This window comes from Microcebus murinus, chromosome 17 (assembly GCF_040939455.1).
Source record: "Microcebus murinus isolate Inina chromosome 17, M.murinus_Inina_mat1.0, whole genome shotgun sequence".
Classification (NCBI taxonomy): Eukaryota; Metazoa; Chordata; class Mammalia; order Primates; family Cheirogaleidae; genus Microcebus; species Microcebus murinus.
In genome coordinates this window covers 33,861,126-33,887,102 of record NC_134120.1, presented here as the reverse complement: position 1 = coordinate 33,887,102, position 25,977 = coordinate 33,861,126, and the positions used below count along the sequence as shown (strand labels likewise).

The 25,977-nt window shown below is 42.8% G+C and overlaps 1 protein-coding gene across 6 annotated transcripts in view; it reads left to right on the top strand.

Annotated features, from left to right (window-relative positions):
- Positions 1-25,977, top strand: part of FHOD3 (formin homology 2 domain containing 3) — a 428,752-nt gene that overhangs the window by 95,727 nt on the left and 307,048 nt on the right. The window lies entirely within an intron of this gene.

Here is a 25,977-nt window from a genome sequence, read left to right as displayed (position 1 = left end):
GAAAACACAGCCTTGGGCATGTGTGGGGATGAATGTGGCACATTTGTGTTGGAACCCTCTGGTATAGGGTTCGGAGTTGTATTGGGGGGTGCAAATGCCTCTTACAGGTGACATTGAAAGGAGGTGTGTTTGGATTAGCAAACTCTATCTTTTTGGAAATCTGCCCCCTCTGGTCTATCAGTCATTTTCACCTTGGAATGCATGAATTTGATCTTGGATGGGTTACTCTTGGGGACTGGGAACTCTTGTATTTGGAGTGTTAATAGGGAATTTTGGAGTTAATGATACTGCATAGTATGGCTGCTCGTGAGTCATAATGGCCTGTAAACCATGGGCTGGTACAGAGGAAGGGCTGCTGGCAGGAGGCCTACATTAATGGCAGGCTCCTCTGGGGCACCCACTGGGTGCAATCAGACTACGTGTGGGTCCTCATCCCGGCTTGTCATGCCACCCATCTACAACTCACCCACCAGTGAACACTGACTAAATGCACATGCTTCTGTGCCTGTTTGGGATGAGGTCAGGCATGAGTCTAGTGCTTTGCACAGAGTAGGACCCCGGGGGGCATTGGTATCCAGTGTAACTGCATCATCTGCCTGGATCAGTGGGTTAGTGATACGGGTATGCCTGCCGTCCTCTGGATTCCCTCCCTGTCTCCGCTCACCTCTCATCTTCCTCCTCTAGGGCTGCTCGGGTTCCCCTTTCCTGATGGCAGAGGAAGGTGGTCCAGAATCACCTGTGAAACTTTTTAAACAGGCAAATGTAGAAGAGGGCATGGGGTAGAGTTGTAAGGCCCACAGAGTTCAGAGCTTTTTGGGTGATTCCAATATGTAGCCAAATTACAAGATACTACTTTAAAAATTCTAGCATTCTGTGATTTTTGAAGTGAATTATGTTGTAAAGGCAAAGAGAAGATAAAATATTAAAAAACATTTTCTAAAAAAAAACAAACCCCAGATCTCCTTTTTTCCCCAGTCTTCACCAAATTCATTGATCCGTCATCCCTGAACTTGCATTTCCCCACTATAGCATTCCCCCTGTCGTCTGGGCTCGCGAGCACTAACGATGGTGGCAACGACCCTGATGCTTTAGTAGCACATCTGCCACGGGCTCTGCACTGTATTAAGAGCTTTTTGGTCTTTATTTCAGTCTAATCCAAGTCTAACAGCCTTGCAAAATAGATGTCATCATCTCACTTTACAGACAAGAACACTGTGAGATTCAAACAGATTCCTAGATACCTAGGACTCAGGTATTAGGGGTGGAGTGAGAATTTGAATTGAGGTCTGACTCCAAGACCACATTGTTTCCATGTGTTAGGCTGCTTCTCTAAACTCTCCTGTGAGCTACTGCAGAGCCCTACCCAAATCCATCCAACATAGAGCAGGATTCAGAGTGTGGATTCTGGAGCCAGACTGTTTGGGTTTCAATTCTGGTTCTGCTACTCCGTGGTTGGGTCTGTGAAATCCTGCTTAACTTCTGTCCCTCAGTGTCCTCATCTGAAAAATGGTGATGATAATGATGATATTTGTAGGGTTGTTGTAAACTCAGAACTGATAGATGATCAGTGATTGTCAAATTTCTTTTTTTAGCAGCATGATCCTTTCTTTGTATGAGATCTTATGGGTGAACAAAGTTGTAAGGTGAATGATACTGTGACTGTGGCGTTGGAAGTTGGTGGCGTGTAGCGTTGGCTGCTCAACTTCCTATGGGGAGAGACTCTGGTGTCCCTGAGACCAGCTTTCAGAGCTCTTGGGGCTGTCCTTGATGATACCTTCTTAGGGCCTCATTAGTGCTAATCCTGTGTCCTGTCCATTTACCAACCGTTAAAATCAATAACAGAATTTACTTATTAATTAAGTGCAGCTATGAAAGAAAGAAAAGAGGCTGAATTACATACAAGAATGTGGGGATATAAATTTGGAATCTTAAAGATGGTCTTGGTCACTAAGAGGAATGGCCAAAGACCGTAAGACCAGCAATCTCAGTTGGCAGGGTATGGAGGGCAGGTATACATGCATGTCCACGGAGGAAGGGTGTTGAAGGTGAGGGGTTGATGCCCCTAGGTGGGAGTGGTGTGGGCCCTCTGCTGATGGCTGTGACAGGGCAGCTGAGGAGGAGGTGTGAAGGGCTTGGAGGGTATAGGGGAAGGGAGCTCTGATGGCAGCAAGTGAGAAGATGCCTTCCAGAGATGTCCTGCCAAACAGAGGTGGCACCATCACCAGGAAAGGAAGCTGAAGACCAATGTACCGAGTTGGCTTCTACCAAGGATATAGTGCCAGTGGTTACTTGGAGTAGGGGTTGGATAGCCAGCGGTGGGCACTGGCACAGCCAAGGAATTGGCAGGAAGGAGCCAGGGATAGAAGCATTGCACTGTGGCCAGGGCTGTCCATTAAAGGAAGACTGAGGATGTCTGAAGCCCAGAGTGTGTGGCAGATCATCTCCCTGGAGCTGGTGGGCCTCGTGACTCTGCCATTAATGGGGCATATTTATGGGGTGTGTAAATAAGAAGCAGATGAGAGATGACTGAGGCAAATGGTCACAATGGAGATAAGTTGACCAAGTCATGGAATCATTAATTGTTGTGCTGGGAAGGCCTCCTGACTCTTGGCTCACTCCCTGTGCTGGGCCTCAGAGCTTTGGCGACTCAGCTAAAGGCGGGACAAAGCCTTGAGCAGGGGCCTTTGGACTCCTGGTCCAGTTCTCACCCAGCTTAGCCTTGCATCCTGGAAAATTCCCTCCTTTCCCAGGAGGAAACCATCCAAAGCACCATCCTCCGTGGACCATGGGAAACCATCTTGGGTGTGCCCATCTCCTTCAGCCCCTGCTTTTTCAGACATGGGAGAACTAAGCAGCTGGTCCTAAGCAGGCACAATATCCATATACAGCAAGAGTGGCTGTCCTAGGACTGATAACTCAAGGTCAGGAGTTCCAGGAGGCCATAAAAACTTTCATCCATTGCTGTTGGCTGTCATGTCTGCCCTGTGTTGACCACCTTCTGTGCTTTTCTTGCCTGGTGAGCCCCAGTTGTCTTGCACTATTCAACTCGGTGCTTCCTCCTTCTGCAAATCTTTTCATCTGTATGGTCTGGGCACCTGTATGTGTATTCCCAGGAGCCTTCATTTGTCATTGTTGACTTGCTTTCTCCTCTAGCAGCTGCTTGGCCTTGACTTTGATCTTTGTGCGCTCGGTGCCAGGCATTATGTCTGTTTTAGGATCCAGCATGCAGTAGGTGCTCAATAAATGCTTAGTGAGTGAATAAATAAAGAGGATGTAGTTTGCAGTGAGGCTCTAGAATTGGCCATCAGCCACAGACTTTGGTAGAAAAGCCACAGCTCTGGCTCTAGAGCTCTGCAGTGTGGCCCGGTTGATTGCCATGCAGCTGCAGCTTGGGGAGGAAGCACTGCTCACTGCTTGGAAGGTGGCTGGGGGTGGCTCAACTCACTCTTACCCAGACTTTGAAATCAAATGTCCCCTCTGCCCTGAAGTCCTCCGTCGACCCTACGTGTTGCTGTTGGAGAAAGATGGCAGTCAGCAATATGCTCACAGGAGGGAAGATGATTAGAGGATGGAGCATTGACCTGGTGCCCACCCCACCACACCTGCCATGGTGCTGTGAACCTTCCAGAAGCATAACCCCTTACAGTTTTTTTAAAAAAGGCTTTACAAGCTATAATTCCCATACTATACAATTCACTCACTTAAAGGGTCTGATGCTTTGTAACAGTCACAGAGTTGTGTAATCATCATCACAATTTTAGGACATTTTCATCACCCTTAAAAGAAACTGCCCTATCCATTTCACCCCAGCCTCTGTAGCCCCTGGAAACCACTAATCTACTTTCTTTTTTTTTTTTTTTTTTTTGAGACAGAGTCTCGCTTTGTTGCCCAGGCTAGAGTGAGTGCCGTGGCGTCAGCCTAGCTCACAGCAACCTCAAACTCCTGGGCTCGAGAGATCCTGCTGCCTCAGCCTCCCGAGTAGCTGGGACTACAGGCATGTGCCACCATGCCCGGCTAATTTTTTTTTTATATACATATCAGTTGGCCAATTAATTTCTTTCTATTTATAGTAGAGACGGGGTCTCGCTCTTGCTCAGGCTGGTTTTGAACGCCTGACCTTGAGCAATCCGCCCGCCTCGGCCTCCCAGAGAGCTAGGATTACAGGCGTGAGCCACCGCGCCCGGCCACTAATCTACTTTCTGTCTCTGGATTTGCCTATTGTAGACATTTAATTATAAATAAAATCACATATAGCCTTTTGTATATGGCTTCTTAGCATAGTTTTTCAAAGTTCATCTGTGTTATAGTATTCATCGTTACTTCATTCCATTTTGTGGCTGATATTCCATTATTTGGACACTATATTTTCTTTATCCTTTCACCAGCTGACATTTGAGTTGTTTCTGCTTTTTGTGTATTACGAGTAATGCTGGTGTGAACGTTCACATACAAGTTTTTGTGTCAACGTGCGTTTTCACTTTGCTTTGGTATATACCTAGAGTGAAACTGTTAGATCATGTAGTAACTCTGTGATTAGCATTTTAAGGAACTGCCACCTGCTGTTTTCCAGAGCGGCAGCGGGATTCTACATTCCCACCAGTAGTTGTGAGGGTTCCGATTTGCCCACATTCTTACCATCACTTGTTGTCTCTTTGATTATAGCTGTTTAGTGGGTATGAAATGGTACCCCATGGCTTCGATATGCATTTCCCTTGTGGCCCATGACATTTAGCATCTTCTCATGTGTTTATTGGACACTTGTATATCATCTTTGGAGAAATGTTCTTCAAATCCTTGGCCATTTAAACAATTGGGTTGACTTTATTGTTGTAGGAGTTCTCTATATATTCTGGATACAAATCCCTTATCAGATTTTTGATTTGCAGATATTTTCTTCCATTCTGTGGATTGCCTTTGCATGTTTTGATGACATCCTTTTAAGTAGAAAATTTTAAATTTTGATCAAGTTCAGTTTATCTAGTTTTTTCTCTCACTTGTAATTTTGTTGTTACATCTAGGAAACCATTGCCTTATCCAAGGTCATGAAAGTTTGTTTTCCTCTAAGACTTTTATCATTTTAGCTCTTGCATTTAGGCTTTGATCCATTTTGAGTTAGTTTTTGTGTATGATATGAGGTAGGGCTCCAACTTAATTTTTTTTGCATGTGGATCAGTTATAATCGCATCATTTGTTGAAAAGACTATCCTTACACATTATTAATGATTTAATACATTTTAAATTTCACTTTTAAAGCTAAGTGCTTTTGTACATTTCCTTGGGATCCGTTATAAAGAAAGTTATTAAAATAATTCCTCAAAGGGGCATTATTTGTTACTATATAATCCTGAATGAGGAATCAATTTCATTTCTGTTCATCTATATTTGAAACTAACATTTATAGAAGATTATTTAATCATTGCATTCTAGTTCTTAAGACTACAGAGCCTGGTGTCTAGATACCTTTTTTTCCTATATATTTTAGTGGTTGCTTTTCATCTTACTATTTATTTCCTATGTTTATTGGCTTATTTGTTTTTGCTGTTTGCCAGTACAATATGTAATGCCCACATTTAAAATGTTCATAGCACAAAAGAGAGCAGTTACTCTTGTAGGTTTCTCTCTACCAACTATCCTGAGAGGCTCAGGAGGAGAATGCTACAGTTGTTAATTTTCAAAAAGGGAGAGGAAGCAAGATTCTAGTTTCTGTTCCTGAAATGAAAGCATCCTAACTTCTTCCAGTGCCATTTGGCACTGTCCTGCCTCTGATCCTAAAATAAGGACCCCCTTCGGCCATTTGAGAGATGGGCCTGCCTCCTGGCTTTCTCCCTTCAGGCAGCCTGTGATCCAGGCAGTGGTTGCTCCCTTAGCCTTTCCTCTCAGCCTCACCCAGGTGCTCCCCAGGCAGACTCCACCCTGGTGTGGGCCCATCTGCAGGGTGACAAATGGGTTGCTGGAGGGGTGAGTAGGACTCGAGCCCCTTGTACAAAGTGTGCTTTGTGTGCTTGCCTAATTGTGACCAGCATTGTTCCCCAAAGCCCTCCCCCCCATGTAGGCAGCAAGGAGGGTGTTAATATAGTACTCAGGGTCACTGCCTTAGGGGATGGGGGGGCGGGACAGAAAAGCTGCTTGGACCCAGTGCTCGCTCCTTAGCAAGAGCAAGTATGGTAGCAAGAGCTCACTCCTTAGCAAGAGCAAGGAAGGCTGTACAAATGCAAAACCTTTCTGTATACAGGTTCACATCTGCATTGGAAGAACAATTCGAGGAAAAGCTACTTACCAAGAAAATAAAAACTATTTTAGTTCTAGTATTTAAAATGAAACTAACATTTTTAGAAATATGGCTAACTCCAAGAGGAAAAGGTAATGCCCGTCTTAAAGCACGAATGTTAATAAAAATGTTGCTGAAATACACATAATTTAAAATCGGGGTGATTGGCAAGTGGCAAGGAATAAAATGAGACTCATTCTTGAACAGCTGGGAAAGCTATCTGTACACCTTGGAAAGATATCGTGCTATTTTCCCCATGTAAAAGTAAAAGTGATTTGGAGAAGTTGCCCAGACAAACTCATTCCTCCCTTAAAGGATGACTAAGGTAGAGAGAAGAATTTGTTCTTAAAGCAATTTTATAAAAGTCATAATACTTTCTGCTATGATCATTTTAGATTTTTTGTTTTGTTTTGATTCAAAGAAATTTGCTGTTGAATAAAATTCAGGTTAAAAAATGTTGGTTAGGTATAGAAGTCTCATGTTGGAAAGAGCATAAAAAGCCAATGTACATAAAGGAATGAATAATAGAATTTTCTCATCTTTTTTGGTAGTACGTTGCCTCAGAACTTGTGTCCTAAACACTGTACCAGTGAGGGTGTCCCCAGAGCCTGTCCAGGGCCACTGCCTACCATGGGCACATGGTGAAACTTAGTTCAATAGAAGACAGGGCTGAAGAGCTAGTAACAGACATAGCCAGGGCGGAGGATTGCACCTATCTTAGAAACATAGTTGCATAATTCAGGCACCCTGGTTTTTAGCAATATGCATCAGAAACTTGTCAAAAGGGTGGACTTTTCCTTACATTTACCAACGTAAGTCCAACGTTGTTGTAAGATTGTGCTTGGAAAAGCAGACCTTGAGCGAAGTTATCTTGGCGATGGGGGACAGCGATGTACCATTTGCACAGGGGAGGAGCTTGTTTCCCAGGTGCCCAGCTCAGTCTTGCCTCTGTTCAGCTCCCCCTCCGGGACGCATGCGCGGAGCCCCTGTGACTCTGTGGCCTCCTCCCGGAAGTTTCTTTAATGTTTCACCTGAGGAAAAAAAAATGTTGAAAGTGTGACACATTGGACTTGGAGCCTGGGAACGAGGCAGCAGGCTGTTCTTTGGGTTGTGTGCTGAGGTCAGGCCTGCTGAGTGGACCAGGGAGCCCTTACAGCTTGGCAGTCCTGGCACGACCATCCTTGCAGGTGGCGAGTTGCTTTTGGAGTCGAGATTGACTGTCTCCCACTGTCTCCCAATGTTAGGTTGCCCAGGCTTATGTTTCATTCAAGGCCAATGCTAAGGCCCATGACTTACAGTTGCCAGAATACCTGTGCTCGCCTTATGCTCCAAAACTCAGTGTCCTGCATATAATGTAAAACATTTTCTTAGTGTGGTAAGATATATAGAACACAAAATTCGCCCTTTTAACCATTTAAAGTATACAATTTAGTGGCATTAATTACATTCACAGTTTTATGCAACCACCACCAAAAAGTATTTCCAAAACTTGCATTTTCTCTAACAGAGACTCTGTAACTATTAAGCAGTAACTCTCCATTCTCCTCTTCCCTCTGGCTCCTGTAACCTCTAATCTACCTTCTATTTCTATGGATTTGCCTATATAATTTTTAAATTATATAGGAGGGCTGCTGCCCATAATGCCAGAGGAACACCTGCCTTGCCTGAAGATACCAGCTGCTTGTCTGCCCATGTCAACTCATCCCCAGGCATTTGTTGGTGCCAGTCCTGTGCTGGGCTTTAGAGGATGAGCCAGTGGCCCCTGCTGGCTGCCTGTGATGATGGCAATGAGATGAAACTAGCAACCCCCCTCCACTGTATGTTGAGCACATTCTATGGGCTGGGCCTGGCTAGGGTGTTTCAGGAGCTCTGACCCTCACAGCCCACTGGAGAGGTGGCAGTGGGTTTAGGGTAGGGAAATGGAAGCTTGCCGAGATCAGATAGAAGCATGTGGCTGGTGTAAGTGTGGGGCACACGAGGGACTGGTAAGGAGCTCACATGGGGCTGCTGCCTGACTTCTGGCCTGCCCTCTCTTGGGGCAGAGTGGAGCCCCCTTTCCCAGGCTATTTTCCTGGGCCAGGCGTGACACGTGAGTAGCTGAGGGACCTGGCCAGTAGGAGGGGAGTGGGTTGGGAGGCTGAGGAGCAGAGACTGCAGGGGAGGGGTGCTGGCACCTCCATTTCTGAGTGCCATGCTGGCAGATCCTCACAGTGCTGCAGGGGAGAGTGAAGCCTCCGCCGAGTGCCCTGTGTTCATTGTGGACAGCACAGGCCAAGGTGGGGCAGGGCAGTAGGAGAGTCAAGGTGGGTGTGCTGCCGGAATTCTGTTAGTGCAGATTCACTCTGCATGTAGGAAAGGCCCTCTCCTGATGCCTGTGTACTCTCATTTGCATATGAATCTATCAGATTTCTGATCTCATTTTCTTAGTTCACAAAAAATCAAAATAATCGGGAGGAAGCTATAAGTCCATGATGGACAACGACAACAGCAAGAAGTGGGGGCGCAGGGGGAGAACTGATGAGGTTGTCTAAGAGCAAGAGAAGGGGGAGAAAAGAAGGTGTTTAGAAGGAAATGTGACTTCTTAAAAAAATTCTTGATGTGCAAGGATTTATTCATACATCATTAAAATTTAAATTACACGGTTCAGTCTGTCATTGATGACAAATGGTTCCTTTTCAGCTTCATTTTGTTTGAACGGTTTCATTCAGGCACTAAATACTTAATTGGTTGATGTTTTAAAGTTTACCAGGCTGCATTAAATCTATATTTAGCATAAACCCAAGTAATACTGTAAGTCGTTTCCAGTAGGATTAAAATTAGCAGCATGTTTCTCAAATCCTAAAAGAAATACCAAACTCTGGATTATAATCAGTTTTACATTCTTAATTTCAGATAGACATTCTTGTTCCATGGACGAGTGATTCTTTTTCCAAGACTGCATAATAAAGGTGGTATTTCTCCCTCCCGTGCCACAGCAACCCTGCTAAAGAGAGAGAAGGAAATCTGGTCTGTGATGAAGTTTGGTGACCTAAGCAAGTGACTCTCTCGAATCAGCTGGAAGCAAATTTGTTTTTCAAACATATTCCAAACACATTAAATACCTGAGTATTTGTATGCATAGGTGTCATGTCTCAACCATGTATGATTACACTGGAGTATGTAAATGTGGGTTGGACATTACTTAGGAAGTGTGATGAGTTAATATACCTAAGGCTTTAATATACTTAGTATACCCTGTATACCTCCCTGCTGCCTTGCCTTCAGGCCACCTCTGTACCCTAATGACAATGTACAGGCACCTCCTGCTAGCCCAGTCTCTTTATTCCTACCCAGTTGAAAACAGGAGATCTGCTTCCTTAATTCTATTTCAATCCCTGTGCCCCTCCCCCCACCCCCACCTTGGGTGAGAAGTACGGGAGGAAGCCAGAATATGTATACATGTGCCTTCGTTTCATGACACTGTATACCTCAGAAACTTCTTTCTATAATCATATGGTTCATCTTTTATATGAGTCCCTAACACCTGATGTGGGCATCTTCGTTTACGTCCTGGAGCTGTGGCCTGTGCCACACGCACAGGTGACTGCATGAGCCACAGTGCACTCACCAGCACACCCTCCACAACTGTTGGGTTAATGGCACTTATTTGATTTCTCATCTCTGCTTATTAAGAATATATAATTTTGATTTGTGACGTTGTTCCCTTGAGCCCTTTGAGCCAGAACCTGAACTTGGGCCTCTCAGCACCTCTAGACTGGACTTCTGCGACACTCTTCCTGTGGATTCTCTGCCAGCCCTTCCTCCATACACCTTGCAGGGTGATATTCCTGGAATGCAGATCCGACTGGGACTTCTGCTTAAAACCTTTCAAAGCCAGCCCCTGTCCCTGCTGCCTTGCCTTCAGGCCACCTCTGTGCCCTAATGACAGTGTACAGGCACCTCCTTCTGCCAGCCCAATCTCTTTATTCCTACCCAGTTGAAAACAGGAGATCTGCTTCCTTAATTCTATTTCAATCCCTGTGCCCCCACCTCTACCTTGGGTGGGAAGTACGGGAGGAAGCCAGAATATGTATACATGTGCCTTCATTTCGTGACACTGTATACCTCAGAAACTTCTTTCTATTACACATGGTTCATCTTTTTTTTTTTTTTTTTTTTTGAGACAGAGTCTCGCTTTGTTGTCCAGGCTAGAGTGAGTGCCATGGCGTCAGCCTAGCTCACAGCAACCTCAAACTCCTGGGCTCCAGCGATCCTTCTGCCTCAGCCTCCCAAGTAGCTGGGACTACAGGCATGTGCCACCATGCCCGGCTAATTTTTTATATATATATCAGTTGGCCAATTAATTTCTTTCTATTTATAGTAGAGACGGGGTCTCGCTCTTGCTCAGGCTGGTTTTGAACTCCTGACCTTGAGCAATCCGCCCGCCTCGGCCTCCCAAGAGCTAGGATTACAGGCGTGAGCCACCGCGCCTGGCCTATGGTTCATCTTTTATATTGCTCTTCTGTATACTTCTGGGCTGGTGAGGGATTAAGACAGGAAGATAACAGATATGGAGCCTTCAATGGACACTCCTTCTCCAGATATTTGAAAAACAAGCTACTCAGCAGATGAACAGCCTTAGAGAACATTATAATGTGGGCCTTAATTTCTTTTATCAACTTTCCATTTCCTTAAAATGCATCTAATCGACTACTGTTAACTGTCCTGAAAATTTTTTTGGTTTATAGAGCTGTTTTTGTTTTTAAATTAAGGGTTACCTACTGCTCATAAGAAATTTAGGCTGAAAAATACTACTCTTAACAAAAAGGAAAAGCCTTAGGTATATTAATGCATATAATTCTGCATATTATAAGATGCAATCATAGTCATCAAAAATGACACTTGTTAGTTTTCACTTGGACGATTTGCTGAAACTCTGCCCCTTCAGGTGGATTGCCATTTGGAATTTGGAATTTCTACGGCTTCAATCCATTTAGATAAACATTCCCATTTCTAATTAGGTTCAGAGTGATGGTAGCTTTCTTAGAGTATAGATGTTCATAACACTTTCACATTTTCATGTATTCTGAAAAGGAAATTCACAGAAATTAGCATTGAAAGTGCTTGTCTAATTCCTAGGGAAGACTGTAGGGGTAGAACCTTTTAATCAAATGCTTTATCCTTTCCGGTGGCAGTTTTGTAGAAAGCACATTTGCATTGTTTTTGCAAAAGCGGTTGAAAGACACTCCACTTTAGTTTGAATGCTTCGTCCTCAAGAATGAGACTGTTTAAGGTTTGGGAGTATGACTGTGAATCGATGTCACAGGGAATTAGGGTTATGATAACAGTGCATGAAGGCATGTGACAACGTGTTGAGTTTTGCTGCCCACGTTTTGCTGTGTGACACAAGTTGGACCCTTTTTTTAAAAATCAGAATCTGCAGTTTCTTGCTATAAATGGGAATTTTATTTTCATAAATAAGACAAAAACAGTGGTCTGGGAGGAATTAACAGAAAGAGGAAGGGTAGAAAAAGTGTAGGGTTCTAAGAACTTATAATGTTAAAATTATAGTTTATTAGTTTACAGTAGATCTGGCTATAAACATGTTAAATTCTTACCCAGTATCAGATTTAAGGAAAATGTTGTGAAATAATATTGGATGCATTCAAAGGAATTTAAAAATAATTACAATTTGTAGTTTTCTCCTTGGTCAAAGAGTATTTTGGAATTTGACTTTCTAGCTGTACAGTCATAAGGAATTATTATTCTTCTATTTGGCCTTGCTCTGTTGTTGACTTGGGTTCAAATGGAGGCCTCCTGGACAGCTGGTGGCCAGGGCAGCTGGAGTGACCCAACTCCAGTGTGCCCCTCCCAGGGATGGAGCTCCCAATTTAGCTGTTGGGTTTGTGCATAAAATGCCACAGCATTGCAATCTGAGCTCTTGCTTTCTGTTTAAATAAAAAGGCAGATGCTTCACACATGTTTTCACAAATTGACATAAACCATGGGAGGAAAGAATGCTGATACTCAATAGGAACCCTGTAGCAACTTGTTACTAGTAATTTTTAGGTCTTCCATAAGAGCAAATGCAGAAAGCAAACCTGCATCTGTGCTGACGCTGGATTAGGAGTAACCCATACTCTTCTAAGTGCCCGAGTAATGGGTGAGTGGGGCATCTATAAATAGTGAGCTAGTGTGTCTGATGGACTCCAGAGACAGCAGGGCTCAACAACAGTGTTGTCTCGTGTGGCCAAGGAGGGACAGCCAAAGGGAAGGAAGTGCACACCTTTTCACCTTTTCTTTCTGTGTTAAGGAGAGCTTGAATCACAGAATTATCCTGCTGAGGAGCGTTAGCTGTGGTGCATGGTCTACTGGGAAGACCTAAAAATAGGGCTGAGAAAGGCTTTGCCCCTTTTCTTGAGGAAGATATTGTATTGACCTTCATGACTTTGCTAGGCATCCAACATACTACCGTGCTCAGTTACTGTTTGATTAACTCTTCTCTCTTTGCCTGGGCTCAACTATTCATGAAACTGAGCATCTTTTTTTTAAAATTTCAGAATATTATGGGGGTACAAATGTTCAGGTTACATATATTGCCTTTGCCCCACCTGAGTCAGAGCTTCGAGCATGCCATTCCCCAGACAGTGTGTACCACACCCATTAGGTATGAATGTACCTATCCCCCTCCCACCTGCCGGACACCCAATGAATATTACTACCGCATGTACACATAAGTACTGATCAGTTAGTACCAATTTGAATAGTACATATGGTGCTTGTTTTTCCATTCTTGTACTTAGAAGAATGGACTCCAGCTCCACCCTGGATAATACAAGAGATGATAGTTCACCATTGTTTTTTGTGGATGAGTAGTACTTCATGGTATACATATACCACATTTTGTTAATCTACTCATGTATTGATGGGCACTTAGGTTGTTTCCACATCTTTGCAAGTGTGAATCTTGCTGCCATAAATATTTGAGCGCACATGTCTTTATTATAGAATGACTTTTTCCCCTTGGGTACATACCCAGTAGTGGGATTGCTGGATCAAATGGTAGTTCTACTTCGAGTTTTTGAGGTATCTCCATATTACTTTTCAGAGAGGTTGTACTAGTTTGCAGTCCCACTAATAGTGTATGAGTGTTCCTATCTGTCCACATCCATGTCAACATTTGTTGTTTCAGGATTTTGTGATAAAAGCTGTTCTCACTGGAGTTAAGTGATATCTCATTGTGGTTTTGATTTACGTTTCCCTGATGATTAGAGATATTGAGCATTTTTTCATATGTTTGTTGGACATTAGTCTATCTTTTGAAAAATTTCAGTTCATGTCCTTTGTCTACTTTTTAATGGGGTGGTTTGATTTTTTTTTTTTCTTACTGATTTTCCTGAGTTCTATATAGATTCTAATTATTAGCCTTTTATTGGATGTATAGCATGCAAATATTTTCTCCCATTCTGTAGGTTGCTTGTTTGCTCTAGTGATAGTTTCCTTGGCTGTGCAGAAGCTTTTTTTTTTTTTTTTTTTTTTTTTTTGACTAGTCAAGTGCAGTAGTATGTGCAGAAGCTTTTGAATTTGATCAGGTCCCATTTATTTGTTTTTGTTGATGCTGTGATTGCTTTTGGGGTTGTCTTCATAAATTTGCCTAGGCCGATATCTATAAGAGGTTTTCCAATATTTTCTTCTGGTTTCATGCCTTAGGTTTAAGTCTGTTATCCACCGTGAGTTGATTTTTGTGAGGGGTGTGGATCCTGTTTCAGTCTTCTACATGCGGCTATCCAATTTTCCCAGCACCATTTATTGAATAGGGATTATTTTCCTCAGTGTATATTCTTGTCTGCTTTGTCAAAAATCAGATGGCTGTGTAAGGGTGGTTTTATGTCTGGGTTCTCAGTCCTGTTCCTCGGTCTGTCTTCTTGTGTCAGTACCATGTTTTGGTTACTATAGCCTTATAGTACATGTAGCTTGAAGTCTGGTAAATTGATGCTTCCTAATTCATTCTCTTTTGCTTAAGGTTGCTTTGCCTAGATGGGGGGTCTTCTCTGGTTCCATATGAAGCATAGAATTTTTTCTAGATCTGTGAAAAATTTTGGTATTTTAATAGGGATTGCATTGGATCTGTAGATCACTTTGGGTAGTATAGATAGTTTAACAATGTTAATTCTGCTGATTGATGAGAATGGCATGGTTTTCTGTTTCCATCCTCTATTTCCTCCGAAACTGAGCACCTTTGTTTTTTTTCTGTTTGTTTGGTTTGTTTTGTTTTGTTTTGAGACAGAGTCTCGCTTTGTTGCCCAGGCTAGAGCAAGTGCCGTGGCGTCAGCCTAGCTCACAGCAACCTCAATCTCCTGGCTCAAGTGATACTCCTGCCTCAGCCTCCCGAGTAGCTGGGACTACAGGCATGCGCCACCATGCCCGGCTAATTTTTTTTTTTTTATATATATCAGTTGGCCAATTAATTTCTTTCTATTTTATAGTAGAGACGGGGTCTCGCTCTTGCTCAGGCTGGTTTTGAACTCCTGACCTTGAGCAATCCGCCCGCCTCGGCCTCCCAAGAGCTAGGATTACAGGCGTGAGCCACAGCGCCCAGCCTGATTTTTTGTATATATATTTTTTAGTTGATCAATTAATTTCTTTCTATTTTTAGTAGAGACGGGGTCTTGCTCAGGCTGGTTTCGAACTCCTGACCTCGAGCAATCCGCCTGCCTCAGCCTCCCAGAGTGCTAGGATTACAGGTGTGAGCCACCGCGCCCGGCCCTCGAAACTGAGCATCTTTGAATGTAGAGTCTGGAAAGGGAGGATGTGGGTCCTGGCGATTCCTTACAGTTATACTGGATTTATGATGATCTGCCCACACTCTTAGTCCTCTGTGACAGTGCCAGGCACGTGTCAGTGTTGAATTAATTGATGTTATATACTTGTAAGCAGAGGAGCTACCTTTGAGGAAATAGTTTTTGACTATCAAATGCGGTCAGGTGTCAAGTGCACTGAAACTTAGTGCACTGAACATGTGCACTGAAACGAAGTTATGAACCAGCTGCAAACACTTAGGACAGGAATCATTCGAAGTGAGCCCATCTAAACTCAATCTCATTTGCCACCTGACATGGTAGCACCCCCTTATGGTGTGACTGAAGAATTTCTAAGTGCCAGCCTGCTCACACATGCTGATGTGTCAGTGTCTGTGTGCTGCCTTAGGATGGGGCAATGTGGGATCCGAGGTTCTGTGAAATAAGTGGACAGTCAGTTTTACATGTGGCTAGCTCAGGACAACTGGTTTCATAAACAAATCCTTAGAAAAGAGCAGATAGAAATTTGGCGTTCAATATTTCTCACTCCCATATTGTAGGGTTTTCTAGGAGCAGTGTTTGCTTAAAGAACCAGCTTATGGGAAAGGGCCAGGCAGGAGCCTTAGTGTTTGGCTAGTTTCCTTTAGCTTATCTATGGTTAGGTTAGATGCCTGATAAATTCTTTGCCATTCCAGCCACTTCATGACCACTGGGGTCTAACTGTCTGGTGGCAGTGCAGGAGATCAAGTAGGAAGTCTTACAGTTTGAGTAATATAAATAGTAAGTGGAGACATCTCTTGCTGGTTTTTCATTTCAGCTGTTGACTTCACAGGGGTGCTGGATTTTTGATGTTTATCACTGTCTCTTTCACCCCCACCCTTTTCTTACCCAGAAGACAAATGGTGAGGTTAAATATGGCCATGACTCACCCCAAGGCTCAGCCAGAGTCCAGTAGTGGCCATTAGGAAAGACAGTGTCACAGGTCTTGCTAGAATTGGCACTTGAGTCCTTCACCTGTTTCTAGTTTTCACCGAGATTGAAACTATTCTGGTTGAACTTAACTGTAACAAGCTAAAAAATAAGGCACTTCTGGGCATGTTTCAAAAACTAAAACATTTTTAAAAAATGGAAATACAGATTGAGTTGACTTGCTGAGTGAGGAAATATGCACAATTGAACTAAGTCTGACTTCTCACTTAGATAACAAAAAGGAGATACTTTTGCATTTTCAAAGACCCATTTAAGCAGTCACTGATGAGGCAGCTAGATAGCTTCTTTTGTAAGACTGTCCTCATAAAGTTAGTTGGCTCTGAAAACCTTAGTTCAGTTGAACCAAGAGTTTGAGTTGATATTTCAAGGATCTTAAACATTGCAACCTAAAACAAAACTGAGATAGTACAAGATTTGTTTTTTTTTTTTTTTTTTTTTTTTGTATGGGTTAAATTTTAGAATGAAGAATAGAATACAATAAGTGGTGACTGGCTTAATGTTTTTCTCCCTTTAGAAAATGTTTCAGAACAATAAAAGGTGGTACAGACTGTTAATAATAACATATAAATGAGGCTCCAAGTCCAGGGGCATTGCTGGCAGATCTTTTGGAATAATTCTCCAGAATCAGTAGTCAATAGGAAAACAATAGTGACTTGAAACTTTGATTGCCAGCTGGGACTGCCATGAATGTTTGTGGTGGTTTTGGGTCAAATGCCAGTTCTAAGGGATGGCAGGTTTGTGCTAGTTCCTGGGTGGCAGCACCTATGTGGATAAGCAAGCTGTAGGGCAGGAGGTAACCCGCAGAAAGAGAACAATAAAGTAGTCAGCATGGAAATGGGTGGGGAGCATGGGGGCTGGCATAGAGCTGGGAAGAGGACAGCCAGGGCCACATGGAGCAAAATATACCCCAAAGCCCTCCTTTCTGGATTGGTGTACATGTATCATTTTGGGAGTGTTTCAACAGATGTACAAGTTTTATTCTAATTTTTAAAAGTTACTTAATTAAACTCTGTATTTAAATTATTTGAAAAGATGGCACATTCTCATGGGTGCAATTTAGAAAAGTACAGAATGACTTAAAGTGTCCAACCCTTTCCTGCCCTCTCACCTCCAGCTTTGCTGTCTGCTTCCTTCCCCTACACTTCCTACTTGACCATCACATGTGATCATTGTTAACTCTCCACGTTTTTATGGATGAAGAAAAATGTATATAATTTACCCCCCTTTTAAAGATAAAAAGGTAATGCATTATTAATATAGACATTGTCTTTTTTCCACTTAATATTTCTTAGGGTTCTTTCCATACTAGTAAAGAGCTTCCTATGTCTTAATAGATGGATAATATTCTATTAATGTACATAGGTCCAGAGGCCATGTGACAATAGCACATACTTCTGAAGATGGAAGAAACACCAGGCACATGAGAACAGGAAAGAGAAACGATTGCAGGCTCTTACATAAATGTAGCTGACATGTGGGTTATTTTATTTTATTTTATTTTTTTTTGAGACAGAGTTTCACTCTGTTCCCTGGGCTACAGCACCATGGCGTCAGCCTAGCTCACAGCAACTTCAAACTCCTGGACTCGAGCAATCCTTTTGCCTCAGCCTGTAGTAGCTGGAACTATAGGCATGCACCAGCATGCCCTACTAATTTTTTTATATATATGCTTTTAGTTGTCCAGCTAATTTCTTTTTATTGTTTTTAGTAGAGATAAGGTCTCGCTCTTGCTCAGGCTGGTCTCAAACTCCTGAGCTCAAACAATCCTTCTGCCTTAGCCTCCCAGAGTGCTAGGAATACCGCGCCCAGCCTGACACGTGAGTTTTTATTAACAGTGGTGTAGAATGAATACAAGGGGATAACACGTAAAATTAAACAAAAATCTCCATTCTCAATTTTCCTTATCCTGCTATAGTTTTTCACAGCAGTCATTGCCTTATATACTCAGTTCTGTATGATACTTGCGTTTAAAACCCGTATTTGTTCCACAACATGATTGTGACATATTTGGGAACAATTTGAGTACAACTTGGATTTCATGTTTGCTTGTGCGATTTTGTTTGCAGAAGCTCTAGATGCATGCAGAAAACTGCACCCAGCTGAACCAAGGCACATAGGAGGACGCAAGACGCACACGTGCACATGTTTTAAGCATTTATCAGCTACATCAGTTCGTGTCTTGTTCTTTGAGCCACACTGTGTGGAGTTAGAATTTTCTGATTCCTGATAATCCACCAACCACCCCACGATTACTCACAGGTCCCAGCCCTGCTGGTCCTTCCCTCCATTTCAGGGGTTTTCTCATAGTAAGCTGCCACGTTTGTTGTAGTGTTGATGTATTTCTTAATTCAGCATGTATACAGTTGCACTGCAGTTCTTAATAGGTTCTTCTCTTCCCCACCCCCATATGGCCTCTGGTTTTTATTGTGAGATTATTGCATAGCATGACGATTTATAGGATCAAGTCATGTTACAGCAGAGCTGACTATGTGCGATTGACTTAGATTTAATTTTCATATTTATTGTCCCCTCATTCTGCCTTCCCTGTTAGAATGTCAGTACCTGGGGGCAGAGCCTCTTGATGGTTCAGTTACCGTCGTGTCCTCAGTACCTACAACAGTGGCCAGCTCAACAAATGTTTGTTGAATGAATGAATCATCAGATCTTTTGCTGGAAATAAAGATTTATTTTTACAGCCATATTCTGTTGTAAACTAACAGTTGTATTTAGAACAAGAATTACCCCCCCACACACACCCCCGTCCACAATTTCACTTTCCGTGACTTTAGTTCACCCATGGCCAACAAAAATGTTAAATGGAAAATTCCAGAAATAAACAATTCATAAGTTTTAAATTGTACACTTTTCTGAGCACGAGAAAATCTCTCTCCATCCTTTCCTGGACTCAAATCATCCCTTTGTCCGGTCTCTGTGCTGTTTACACCACCCACCCGTTAATTACTAGTCTCGGTTATCAGATCAACTGTCCTGGTGTCGCAGTGCTTGTGTTCCAGTCACCCTTATCTGACTTCATAATGGCCCCAAAGCACAAGAGTAGTGTTGCTGGCAATTCAGATATGCCAAATAGAAGCCGTAAAATGCTTCCTTTGGGGGAGGTGAAAGTTCTCCATTTAATAAGGAAAGAAAAAAATTGTATGCAAAGGTTGCTAAGATCTATAGCATAATATATCTGAGAGAGACCATATTCACATAACCTTTATTATAGTATATTATAATTTTATTAGTTATTAATCTCTTACTGTGCCTAATTTATAAATTAAACTATAATAGGTAGTTATATATAGGAAAAAACAGTATATATAGGGTTTAGTACTATCCAAGGTTTCAGGCATCCATTGGGGTTCTTGGAATGTATCCCCATGGATTGGGGGCACTGTATTACAGTTGATATAATGTAGTGGTTGAGTTTGGCAAATATGTTTGGCTTTTTGGCTAACATAGCGTATCAAGGGAGGAGGACAGGAATGGAAATGTGAGAGATAGGTCACACAGCTTTTTGAATTTGGATTAAAGAAAAGCTTTATGTTCTAATAACATATTCAAAGTCAATTAAAAATAAGAACAATCAGACTAGTAGCAAGAGTGGCCAAACCCATGAATGTGGTTACATTCATTTAATAAAAATAATGGAAAGAGGCTGGGCGAGGTAGCTCACGCCTGTAATCCTAGCACTCTGGGAGGCTGATGCGGGTAGATCGCTCAAGGTCAGGAGTTTGAAACCAGCCTGAGCAAGAGCAAGACCTCATCTCTACTGAAAATAGAAATTAATTGGCCAACTAAAAATACATAGAAAAAATTCACCAGGCATGGTGGCATATGCCTGTAGTCCGAGCTACTCGGGAGGCTGAGGCAGAAGGATTGCTTGAGCCTAAGAGTTTGAGGTTGCTGTGAGCTAGGCTGACGCCATGGCACTGTAGCCCGGGCAACAGAGTGAGAGACTGCCTCAAAAAAAAAAAAAAAAAAAATTGGAAAGAGAAGAGATTCTGATGATTGTGCTTAACTCAAATAATTTTAATATATGAAAAACACTTTTACAAAAATTTAGAAAGATACTTTTTGATCAGTTAAGAGGATTTAAGTGTTTTTTTAATAACTGAAATTTTTAAGTCCTTTAATCAGTTTTAGCACCCATCATGTTTATTTAATATGTATATATGGTTAGTGCTCAGTAAATGAAGGCATGTTTTGAGTGTGTACCTATAACAACTACAATTTACAGATATATATGCATAGACACACGTGTATATACGTAACTGTGCTGCAGCTCTGAGAAGCACTTCACATGTTATTTCATTTCATCCTCATGGCAGCCCTACATGGTGAGCACTGTTATTTTTCTCATCTTTCAGATGAGGGAACTGAGGCATAGATAGGCTAAGTAACTCGGTGAGTGTGATGCAGCTGGCAAGTGGTGGACCTAGGATTTTGGATGCAGAGCCCTTGTCTCCATTTATTGAGAGCGTTATGTTAGATCTTGATACCAATGAAGAAGACTTGTTTCCCTGCTCTCCAGGAAGAAGTGATGGAATCATAAGTGGAAAATAACAGTGGGATTGTGACCCAGGTGAGCAAAGCCTGAGGAATTGTGGGAGCTGGGGAGCAGATGTCTACCTGCTTTATGCAGTGGGCTCCCATCCATTAGCTAGATGCTTTGGAAGGTGCTGGTCTACGTCAAAAGGAGCCAGAAATACCCAAAGCAGCAGAAGGCACACACATGTACATGAAGGAAGGGACTAACATTTATTTGATTCCTACCTTGTTGTAAGCACTAGACTAGTCGCTTTTTATATACTGTATTAGTAACTGAGGATTTTGGATCTGGACTTGGTGGTAAGTGCTTTTACTTGTTCTGTCTCATTTAGTCTTTAATCCTGAGGTTGGTCTGTTGTGTTCTTCATTTTCCATAAAACTCAAAGAATGTACCCAAAGTCACACAGTAAGTGGATTTGTTTAATCATTACTTACTAGTGAGGTGAGAATTATTCTTAGAAATAAAGATACACAGCCAGGAAGTGACACAGTTAAGATTTGAACCCAGGGCCATCTTCACAGCCTTTGCTTTTTCATTATAAATATATTAAGCTTGGGGTGTTTCCAGGAAAAATATGGGAGGAGATTTCAAACAGAAGTGATTAAGTTCTTAAAAGGCTTAATAAAAATGTGTACTTAGAATACTGAAGACTATATATTTAGAAGAAAAACAATTAACAAATTGTATAGCAATCACAGATTAGAGGAGGCATAGATTTTAAATGTAACTGTGAGATGAGGAAGATCACATTGCCAGCAGAGGGATTCTTCTCCAAACCAGATCTGATCCTCCTCTATCCTGCCAAAAAATGATCCTTCCCGGTTCCTGCTGTCTGCGGAATGAGTTGACATGTCCGCTGTTCTGGTCAGTCTCCTGCCACCTCCCATGGCACTCCCTCAGGGCCCCTCTCTCCAATCCCGAATGTGTATTTTCATACAATATATAGTACAGTAATGCTCTTCTCTCTCTCCTCGAAGGCAGTGCCCCATTCTTTCTTTCCTGCAAAATCTAGTTCGAGTTTTATTACCTTGGGGAAGACTTCTCCAAATCCCTCAGGCTAAATTTAGTTGCTTCATTCTCTGTTATCTCAGATCTTTGTCGATTTTACTCTCAAGGACTTAGTTCACTGGGTTGCAACCATTGGCTCCTATGGCTGACTCTCCAAGAGGCTCCAGAGTTATTCACAGGTCATGATTGTTTTATCCACGTCCGTGCCCTGGTGACTGTCCCAGGGCCTTGTACACTGAGCATTTGTGGAGTGGGCAGATGGGTGGGTGAATGAATGAATGAATGGATAAAGTGTTTGAATGATTACATAAAAAATCTGATACATGATTGATAAGTCATTCTAAATTAGGAACTATTGTAGGCACTGTCACTGGATGAATTGTTTATCCATAATGTAATTACTAGTTTTTAAAAATCACTTCTGAAAAGTAATTCTCAGAAATTAGTTTGCAAAATAGATTTCGAGTAAAACATGTTAGAGATGGGTATCTTCCAGTAGATTGCAATGAGGAAATATTAAAATTTCATGCATTGGCTTTCCTGCCTCGCCACATTCTAGGCATCCTCCTAGGGCCCAAGTAAAGAACTCCTCACTCAACTGCTCTGGCCCCTGTTGGTTAGCCTCTGCAGGGAACACCTGTAGCTGTGGTTGCCAGTTATTCTGTAGGTCAGGGATCCTCAAAAATTTTAAACGGGGCCAGTTCACTGTCCCTCAGACTGTTGGAGGGCCAGACTATAGTTTTAAAAAAACTATGAACATGCAAACTCTGTACTTGTCTTAAGAAAAAAAAAAAGAAAAAAAAAAAAAAAAACTATGAACAAATTCCTATGCACACTGCACATATCTTATTTTGAAGTAAAAAAACAGGCAAAAACACCTGCATGTGGTCCGCGGGCCATAGTTTGAGGACGCCTGCGGTAAGTCATCTCTAAATCACATATTCTGCATTATATTTTCATTAATTTTTTGTTGGGTTACTCTTGACTCCTCAGCTAGATGAAAAATTTTTAGAGGGAAGGGATTACATTTATACTACCCCTGACCCTCAGCATGAAAGAAATTCTTGTTGAGGAGGGCCATCACTCTCTTGTTTTATTTTGGCAAATTGCAAAATGCCCCTGTCTTTCATTCTCAGAGGAAGAATGGAAGTTCACGCTTTCTTGTGAGAAACATAGCCCCCACTCTGGCCTGCCTAAGCAGAGGAGGTTTACTGTAAGAATGTAGGGGTGTCTTACGGAGCAGAGGAACCAGAAGAGTGGCTGGGCTTTCTGAGAAGAGATAGTGTGGGAAATAAAGCCCTCGGGAACTTGGGGAGTCGCTGTCTGCCATCTTGTCAGATGGTCTCTCATCCCTCCTCCTCCTCCTGTGGCAAGTACCACACCTCCTGACTCCTTTGCTGACTGAGCCTTTCTGTTTGTGTTTTGACCATGACAGCAGACGGGTCACTCAAGGGACCACCACTGACTATGCTTTATGACTTTCATTATACGTTTTTTCAGAGGGGGAATTTGATTGGTTCACTTAGGTCAGGTGTCCTTCCCTGGTCCAGTCAGCTGTAGCGAGAGAAACGAGGTCACTGGGTGCCAACATTTTCAAGCAGGATTATGAGGACCCATGTTCAAAAGACAGTGTGGGCTGGCTGGGCACGCCAAGCTTCTGTAGTGAAACTTAAAATATGTTTCAGCTGTAGTCAGTTGAGAATGTTAATTAAGGGGCCGTGTGTCATTGTTGCTTGGAGTAGAAGTAGAGATAGCCCATTCTGCCACATGAAGCTTTGGCTTAGGGAGTGGCACCTCATGAAGGGTTTTGAGGTCCAATGAGAAGCTGAAGCTTGTTTTTCCCAGAAGCCCCTGCCACCAGGGCGCCTGACAGACCAGAATGGCCGAGTGTCCTTTCTGTGGCCTGCTGTGCCGTGAGAAGTGACGCTGCAAGACACGGGGCTGCTTTTGGGTGTCGTATGTGTCTGCTGCGTCTGCCTGTGGGAGGCAGATGGAGTGACATCTTGTATGGTAATAATATCTGCCGATCTTACAAGATTAGCAAACTTCAGTGGGAAAAGGGAGGGGAAGAACTAAATAGGCTTATAACTAATGGGATTCAGAGTCCCAACAAATGGGTATAGGAGACACCTGATTCCCTGTGGAAGGCTCCGGTGGACTGGGCACACAAGACTTAGTTCTTACAGGCAACCAATAAGTAACCAACCTCGGGGCCTCCATCCTGCCTTTTTACTTCGAAGCAGTCATCTACCTGTTTTGTGTGTGACAAATGAAGCTCATTCCTTCAGTAGGGGGGAAAAGGAACTGCTTTTAAAAAAAAAGTCTACTTTGAGCTTGTTAGTACAGGTAAGAAATTCTTAGGGTTGGAGAAATAACCAGGGGACCAAGGTGAAGAGGAGATGAACACCACGCAGAAGGCAGGAGGGCAGGGTGAGGATGTGAGGCACTTAACAGGGGAGAGTCTTCTCCTGTCCTGTGGACTGTCCAGAGGATAGCGTCATGTTGCCAGCACTGGGGAGGAATCTTGTTGCTTTGCAGCGACAAACGTGAGAAGCCACCTTCTGAGAGCAGACCTGCTGGCAGGCCTGTGGGTTGCCTGCTGAGGCTTTTTCTCAAGCTAAGACAGAAGTTCAACCAGACCCTGCAAGCTCACTGATGGGAATGGGCACCAAACCTCACTGTCTATCTCCAGAGACTTTGAGGTTCTGGATGTGAAGCTGAAAGACTCCAAACAAGAAATCATTTCATCTCTTCTTGTAGTTGAAGGGTCTTCATTTCAAAGAGAACAAAGACATGGGACTTTGAGAGCTCCTTGGTGTCAATGTTCTAAATTACAGGTTCTTTCACTGTGTGATCTCTATTTGTCAAAGACTAGGGGTGGGCAAATAAGCCAGTTTTTAAAAATAAGAATAAACGGTTAAAAATGTTTAATTCCTGAAAGGCTGACAGTGATCTCTAGTAAAATCTGTATAAAGCTCATAAATAGTAGATGATTAGTAATTTTTTGTCGAATCACGGTGAAGTTTGGGGCAGATTGACGAGCACATTGTGACCACTTTTAAATGATTGCATAATTATTAGGGATGAATATGGGTTAGCTAAGAGTAAATAGTGCTAAGCCAACCTTACTTTGGAGATAACATTGGGCTGGTAGATCTTTTAGGGGATAGGTTTGATAGGGGCTCTGATAATATCCTGTGGGCTAGATGTTAGGATTAGGTAGATAGAGTTGCTATTAGTTTAAAAACAATCTGTTGTTTTGAGTCATCAGAATGGAATGGGCAGACCAAGGGGATACCAAAAAGCTGTCATTTTTTTTTGTTTTTTTGAGAGTTTCACTCTGCTGCCCCAGCTAGAGTGCCGTGACATCAGCCTAGCTCACTGCAACCTCAAACTCCTGGACTCATGTGATCCTCCTGGCTCAGCCTCCAGAGTAGCTGGGACTGCAGGCATGTGCCACTATGCCCGGCTCAATTTTTTCTATTTTTGGTAAAGATGGGGTCTTGCTCTTGCTCAGGCTGGTCTTGAACTCCTGAGCTCAAACGATCTGCCTGCCTCCGCCTCCCAGAGTGCTAGGATTACAGGCATGAGCCACCGTGCCCGGCCGCTGTCATGTTTTTTATTTAAAAAAAATCAGTATCCTGTATCTGAAGAGCTTATTCAAAAGCACTCTCGAGTGACACAGAGCTGATTGGAATACCTCATATGTTATAGGACAAAGTCAGGATCTTGATAGGTTGAAATCAACTATAAAGATGAAATGTGATGGAAAGACATGTCCTGCCTCTTGGGTTAAAAATTTTATGACTTGATTAGGGAAAGAGATTTGACAAAACAGCATGTTATACGCGAAAACCTATGTTTTTTAGTTGACTGCATTTACAAAATGCAAAGCTTTATAGGAGGAGATGGACTAGAAAGCTGCATATTCTGTTAAAAGGACACACCGTGCCCACAAGCTTCAGTGCTCTGTAAGGCCTATCTTAGGAGGGCCCTGGACAGTTGGAGGACGTCCTGAACACAGTGCGGGGGAGAGAGAGAGAGAGGGCGTTGGATGGACAGAGGGTGTGGGAAGCCTGGCCTGGAAATCCCGCAGGAGTGTGCAAAGCCTCCTCCCAACGTTCGGGTGAGGAAGGAGCAGGCCTGTTCTGGACGGTTGCCGAGGGCATAGCTACCTCTGTGTGGGTACATGTCACTGGTGGACAGATTTGACTCGGGTATGAGCAGGCTGGCTGGCCGATTGGGGATATGTCTTCAGTTGGTGCAGAGTTGAATTTGGTGGCCTCTGAGGTTGCCTTCCAAAATCTTAGATTCTGCTGCACTGGACAATCCACATTTTGTTATAATTTTAGAGCCGCTAACATATGGTTTAGAGATGGGTT